The sequence below is a fragment of the Palaemon carinicauda genome, chromosome 6 (genome assembly GCF_036898095.1).
Source record: "Palaemon carinicauda isolate YSFRI2023 chromosome 6, ASM3689809v2, whole genome shotgun sequence".
Taxonomy (NCBI): Eukaryota; Metazoa; Arthropoda; class Malacostraca; order Decapoda; family Palaemonidae; genus Palaemon; species Palaemon carinicauda.
In genome coordinates this window covers 105,833,570-105,841,069 of record NC_090730.1, presented here as the reverse complement: position 1 = coordinate 105,841,069, position 7,500 = coordinate 105,833,570, and positions in this window count along the sequence as shown.

Here is a 7,500-nt window from a genome sequence, read left to right as displayed (position 1 = left end):
GCCCAAACAAAGCTCATGCCAGAAATATCACTCAAAAAGCTCTTGACATGATGCAAGCCAAATGCAATGATCTTAGTCTGAAGATCAATACCAACAAAACCAAAGCAATGGCTATAAAACGCTCGCAAAACCCTCAAAATTTCACACTGAGAGGTGAGGACATCGAATAGGTGAGTCAATTCATGTACCTCGGGATAATCATTAGCAAAACCCTGTCAGCAGCTAATGAAGTAACCTACCTCAGAGAGAAGACAAAAATCAGTCTATCAGCCATGAAACGAATGACCTCCCTCAGACAAGGATTATCCAATAACCTCCTAAGACTGTTTTACCTACAAGCAATTCGATCCCACATTGATTATGCAGCACCCACACTTACTGTATTGACCGACACTCAAAAAGCCTCATTAGAGGTGGTCCAAAATAATGCCATGAGACTCATCAGTGGCTCTCCAATGTGGACAAGACTCTGCCTACTCAGAGCAGAAACTAACCTAATCTCCCTGTCAGCCAGAATTGACATAAGGAATAGCAGCATCATATTCAAGTCAATCATCGCAGACAGAAAAAGCCCACTCAATGACAAAATAAAAAGGCTTCTACCTCTTGCTGAAGAACTTGATCCGCCCAGCTCCCATGCAAAGAAACTACTGGATACACTCAGAAGAATGCAGATGCAAAACGAGGCTCACAAAATTAAGGGACAACAAATGTTTGAGGGCTACATCCCTCCTGCTCCCTGGGCATGTGATCCCATCAAATACAACTTCACTATCCTACCAGCAGCAAGCAAGGCTCTTTGCACGCAAGAGCAACTCAATGCAGCTGCAACAGATGCAATCAGGAACACTCCTGCGCCTCATACCTACTACACAGATGGATCAGTTGACCGTGCAATCCCTGCAGCTGCGGCTGCAGTTATCTCTACATCAGGATATAAAGCAAATTGGAGACTTTCCAACCATGCCTCCACATTGCAAACTGAACTAGTGGCCATTGCAAAAGCCCTAGAACACTCTGCCAATCAACAAAATGGTAACACAACGATCCATACAGATTCCAGAGGAGCCACAATGGCCCTCAGCAACAATGAGCCCACAGAGAATTTGCACCTTATCACTGCAATTAAATTCTTAGCCCTGCTCCACCAAAGAAACAACAGGCAAGTCACCTTGAGCTGGATACCAAGTCATACAGGAATCTCTGGCAACGATTAGGCCGACCACCTAGCTAAATCGGCCTTAATGTGCCAAACTATCAGCATTACTCTGCAACAGTCATTAAAAAACCATTCAAAATAAAATAGCCACCTACTGCAACATTCAAAAGACTAGTGAAGTTAGAAGGGCCTTCCTTGATGGCTCAAGATCTGCAAAGTGGTACATTGAAGCCACAAACATATTATCACACCCAATTGCAAGACAAACACCTCGCCAGGACGCAGTAATCATCTGCAGACTGCGACTGGGATATCTATGCAACTGGCAGATCATCTTAGATAACGGCCAAGACCCTGCAGCACAGCACAGACCAATCAGACCATGCAAGTACTGTAATCAGGACACAGAAGAACCTTTACAGCACTATCTACAGTAATGTCGGGAAACAAGCATACTTCGGCAGGATCTTAATCCCAATACTCCTGCAACAGCAACAGAAATTGTCAAACACATTATTGACAATCACAACACCCTCTCAGCATTTCTCCGGAGTTACCCTCCACCGAGATAGCTTTGCAACAAAGTCAAAGCAAAATCAAAGTGGCAATTAAAAGAGAAACCTTATCCTCTCTATAATTCTGTGCTTGAGGCTGGGGGATTGCTGGTGGCTGCGGCCTTATCCTCCTGTCCTCTGGACTGGCAGCCCGTTGTCGCACAGGCTGGGGGCGTGGCCCTGGTCATCGGCGGTCCTTTCTGGCCTCCAGCACATCTTCCCCTCCTCTCGGCTGGCAGCCCGTTGTCGCACAGGCGGCCTGTGTTGCCTGTCGGGGGGTGTGGCAGGGATCAGGGGGGTCTCTTTGACCTCCAACACATTCTTCTCTCTTCAGATGGCAACCCGCTGTCGCACCTCGGCCTGTGTTGCCATCAACAACTTCATCCCCCTTTAAAATATCTATTAAAAGTATCAAAGTATTATTTTATAAAAAAAAAAAAAAAAAAAAAAGGAATTTTATATTCCACCCTATTCCTACCACTAAAACTGCTACAACTCCTCCTTTTCAGCTTTCTCCTACTTAGCTGAAATCTCACACTATCCCTCTATCTCACACTTAAGCTTAAACCACTATGAAGTGTTTTTTACTTCACCTATATCAATTTCTTTGACTACAAATTTTCAACTCCTTCCCGAGCTCTCCTACTTATCGGGACTTGCTACTATAACTCTTTCTCTCCAACTCTGACTGGAGCCAGTGGGCTCATAGGACGATATTCCACAGTCAATCACTCCTTTTCAAATATCCCATCACCACCCAAAACCTATCCCAATATCCTAAAATAAATGTTGCAGAATATCCCCCACCCAACTACCTATCCCAATACATCTTATCCAACACCTACGGGCTGCAAGATTGCAAAAGCCCGTGTCTGGCCAAAAGGGCCAGGCAATCTCTACAAACAAACAAACAAAACAATATAACTCAGTCGTTTCCAACCTGCCTTTGAGTTCACAACCTTACTCGGCGCCGTCACATTGGTGACCCCGAAAGTCGACTCGCTCCCACTGCCTTCCACCCCCACCTCCCTTGCCCCTCCATCGTTGGTACTAAGACGGAGACGGACTCTACTACAGCAGTTGGCGCTGCGGCCGCCCCATTGAAACTTTCACCGTTCGCCACCTGAGAGGCGTTTGCTTGGTTTCAACGCGCTGAAGTCCACTTCCGTATCAGGGGCGTGACTCGCTCAACCACCAAAGCAGATTATGTTCTCGCGGCGATACCCGAGGACACCTTCCCAGAAATATCCGACTGGCTTTGTGAACAAAGAGACACCCCAATAGCGTATGACGCCCTCAAAACATACCTTCTGCAGCAGTACTCGCTGTCGCCAGCCGCCCGTATAGCAACGCTTTTTCAGCTCTCGCAACAACCGTTGGGGGACCAAAGGGCTTCGCTTGCCCTCAGTGAAATGACCAGTATCGCTCGCCTTCAACCTGCCGCAGACGGCTCTCCTCGTGAGGTGAACCTACTTCGTGCCCTTTGGATACGCCGTTTACCCGAACCTGTACGCACTGCCATACCCGATGTCGATAGTTTACCCATAAAGGACTTGATGACCAAAGCCGACGCCCTTATGGACAGCCACTTCAAGACCTCCATCAACGCCTCCACCCCTGACGACGAGGATGCCTATTCAACGTCAACCGAAGCTGACATGAATGCCGTAGGACATACACGCCTACCCCGTGACGTGCCGAAGTGGCGACAAAGCCGCCCACCACCCACCAATCGCTCGCGCCCCAACGAAAGACTTCTACAGCCACTTACTACCTCCAATCTGCCGCAGTTTTGCTACTACCACTTCAGATTCGGGGCAACCGCGAAAAAATGTGCCAAGGATTGTCAGTGGCCAAAAAACGTGTACGTAGGCCATCGCTTGTAGCGGTGGCCTCCCATGTTTTAATCTTTTCTTTTTACAGGATGCAGGAACGGGCGTGCGATTTTTGGTAGACACGGGTGCTTGTCGTTCTCTTTTGCCAAGGAAACTCTTCAAGGCACGACGTAGTCTTTCTACATCTGCTGACGTCCGCTTAGTAGCTGCCAACGGATCTGCGATACCCACCTACGGTTACGAGAACCTCCCATTATCGTTCGGAAACGGTAAATTCAATTAGAAATTTCTCGTTGCTGACGTCACAATGCCAATCCTCGGTGCGGATTTCCTCTCTCATTTCCACCTTCTGGTCGATGTCGCCCACCGACGATTGGTCAACGCAGACTCGTACTTGTCGACACCTCTTCAACCCGCCCCCTCTAACCTCGCTCTCCACATCAGCGCAACCACGGATGCCTACGCCCACCTCCTCACGTCGTACCCGGAAGTTTTCCGTCCAGAACCTCGCCAAACGCCCACGGTTCCTGCCAAGCACGGTAGTTATCACCATATCAAGACGACGGGACCCCCAGTCTTCGCAAAATTCAGACGTCTGGCACCGAAACGATTGGCAGCCGTCTTCGCCGAAATGGAGAAAATGGGCCTTTGCCAAAAGGCCTCCAGCCCATGGTCGTCACCCTTACACATCGTTCTGAAGAAAGACGGCTCCCTCCGTTCGTGCGGGGATTACAGGCGCCTGAACATGCAAACAGAACCGGATCACTACCCCCTCCCAAACATTGCCGATGTGACCTCCTATCTGCACAAAGCGAAGGTTTTCTCTACGCTCGACCTCCTGAAGGGGTATTATCAGGTGCCTATGAACCCAGAAGACATCCCCAAGACCGCCATCACCACTCCATTTGGTACAAACACCTTCAATTACTCCTGTTTTGGCCTTCGTAATGCTGGGGCCACGTTTCAACGTCTCATGGATGGCATCACCTGCGCATCGTGCTCGACCGCCTGCAACAAAACGGCCTTGTAGTCCGGTACGACAAGTGTACCTTTGGCGCCAACGAAGTGTCGTTCTTAGGGCACCGTATCACTCCTGAAGGAGTCCATCCCCTCCCTGAGAAGGTAGCAGCCGTTCAGAATTTCCCCGCGCCCTCGACCGTCAAAGCCCTGCAGGAATTCTTGGGCATGATCAACTATTATCACCGTTTTCTGCCAGCCATTGCCGCCACTCTTGCTCCCCTCTACGCCTTCCTCAAGGGCAAGCCAAAGGACCTGAAGTGGGGTCCCCTTCAAGAAGCAGCCTTCTGAATGCAAAGAAGGCCCTATCAATTGCTGCGGCTCTCACTTTTCCTATCCCACACGCACTCTCCTTCTCTCCACCGTTACCAGCGACATCGCTATTGGTGCAGTACTCGAGCAGGTGGTCAAAGGCTCGCCCCGCCCATTGGCCTTCTTCAGCAGAAAACTGTCCAAGGCAGAATCGGGTTATTCTACCTTCGATCGAGAATTGCTGGCGGTGCACTTGGCTGTCTGTCACTTTCGCCATTTCTTAGAAGGTACGCCCTTCGTCATTCGCACAGACCACATGCCTCTGGTGCACGCCTTCACTCGACAGTCTGACGCCTGGTCAGCCCGTCAACGCCGACATCTCTCCGCCTTGGCTGAATACAATTGCACCCTCCAATACGTCCCTGGGAATATGAATCCCGTTACCGATACCCTGTCAAGAAACACGTTGGCTGCCGTTCAACTGGGATTGGATTACAACGCCCTGGCTGAAGCCCAACGACAGGATCCAGAGTATCAAGCTTGTAGGACATCCTGCACGTCCCTCCGTTGGGAAGATTTTCCCCTCGAAGACTCCAACACCACCCTCCTCTGTGACGTCAGTACTGGTAGACCGAGACCTTGGATTCCTGCTCCCATGCGCCGACAGGTGTTTGATTTCATTCATGGCCTTTCACATCCCTCGTGCCGTTCTACTGCACAGCTGCTGAAGGCAAAGTTCATTTGGCACGGCATTTCTAAGGATGCTAAAGATTGGGTCCGCACCTGTACTTCTTGCCAAACTTCCAAAGTACATCGACACACGGATTCAGGAGTGGGCACCTTTCCTCAACCTCAGCGTCGTTTCGCACACATTCACGTCGACGTTGTAGGCGCCCTACCCACATCACAAGGACATCGTTACCTGTTTACCGTCATCGACCGCTCCACTCGTTGGCCTGAAGCCATTCCCATGGAAACTGCAACGTCCGCCTCGTATACATCTGCCTTACTCTCTGGATAGATTGCAAGATTTGGTATCCCTGAGCATATTACTTCTGACAGGGGAACCACTTTCACCTCTCAATTGTGGACGTCATTAGCGAATCTCCTGGGCATCACCCTACATCAGACAACGGCCTACAACCCCGCTGCCAATGGAATGGTTGAACGTTTTCATCGCACCCTCAAAGCATCTTTGATGTCCCGCTGCAAGGATTGCAACTGGTTTACTCAGCTTCCCTGGGTCCTCCTGGGACTAAGGACCACTCCTAAAGACGCCCTCTACGTCTCGGCAGCTGAAATGGTGTATGGCGACCCGTTGGTCGTTCCTGCCGAGTTTTTTCATTCTACAACTTCCTTCGACGATCTCCAGTGCATACGTAACGTCGTGGGAAAATTTACTCCATGCCGCCAGACTTACAAGCCCCCAGCGAAGCATCACATACCAACGGACTTGCACTCTGCAACGCACGTCTTCCTGCGCAACGACACTAGCAAGCCACCACTAACGCCCCCTTACACGGGCCCTTTCCTTGTGATCCGACGCAGTCTGAAAGCATTCCTACTAAACATTCGGGGCAAAGAAGACTGGGTCTCCATTGATCGTCTAAAACCTGCTTATCTTCTGCCAGATGACCCGCCTATAGTTCGCCTCTCCAGATCAGGGCGCCCTATTTAACATGTACAGTATGTCATTTTTAGGGGGGGGAGCCATGTACCAACCGTGTTTCACACAATTTTACATAATTCCTTTTGCATATATTATGCTTGTATCTTCGCTCCTCCCTCGCACTAAACGAACAGAAGATTCATGTCTGTTGTTTCCTCTGTAACATTGTCTGTCTTGTTAACTTGTTATGTCCTGTTGCCTTGAGGTTTTGTATATAAAGGAGAGTGTTCCATAACAATATAACTCAGTCGTTTCCAACCTGCCTTTGAGTTCACAACCTTACTCGGCGCCGTCACAGAAGACTGCACAAAATCCTAGTGTTAGGATGTTATCTTCATTTTAATTTCAGAGAACATTGGGTGGGCTTAGTTGGCTGGGGAGGATTACTGCAAGCGGGGTTAGTTCTCCAGTTCGATACCTGATAGTTGGAATCTCTGGCGTCGCTGTTAGCTTCCCCCCCCCCCCTCCCAGATCTTTTTGAATCTTCTGGAAGTAGCTAAGTTTCATACAAATGCGACTCTAGGGTTGCCTAGATCATCCCAAGTGGACAATGTTGTACAATATGAGGTTTGAAACCAACCTGCCGTCTCTAGAGGACAGGATTGACAGAGAAATGCGTCCACCATAGCAAAAATTTTTTCTCTCTGACAGACTCAATAACAAAAAAGAGAGTAGGAGAAGAGCTCACAAAGAACCCTGAGACCTAGTCCCAAAGTTCCTATGGCAAGGATCACAGCAATAACATAAAGAGCTTTGGAATAGCTGAAGAAATTTTGAAACTGAACCCAGACACAACTCAGGGCACACAGAACATCCCAACCCCCACCACCCTTGGAAAAAAAGAAGTGGTGACCTTAAGTACACAAAGCTTCCAAAAGCAAAGGAAGACTGCACAATGGGCACAATGGAGGAACCAAGAAATGCTGCCCAGGAAGCAACCAGGAGCACAAAAACTGCAGGCGCAGACCTACTACACCTATGGCACTGTAGATCCTGAAATTCAGACAACAGGAG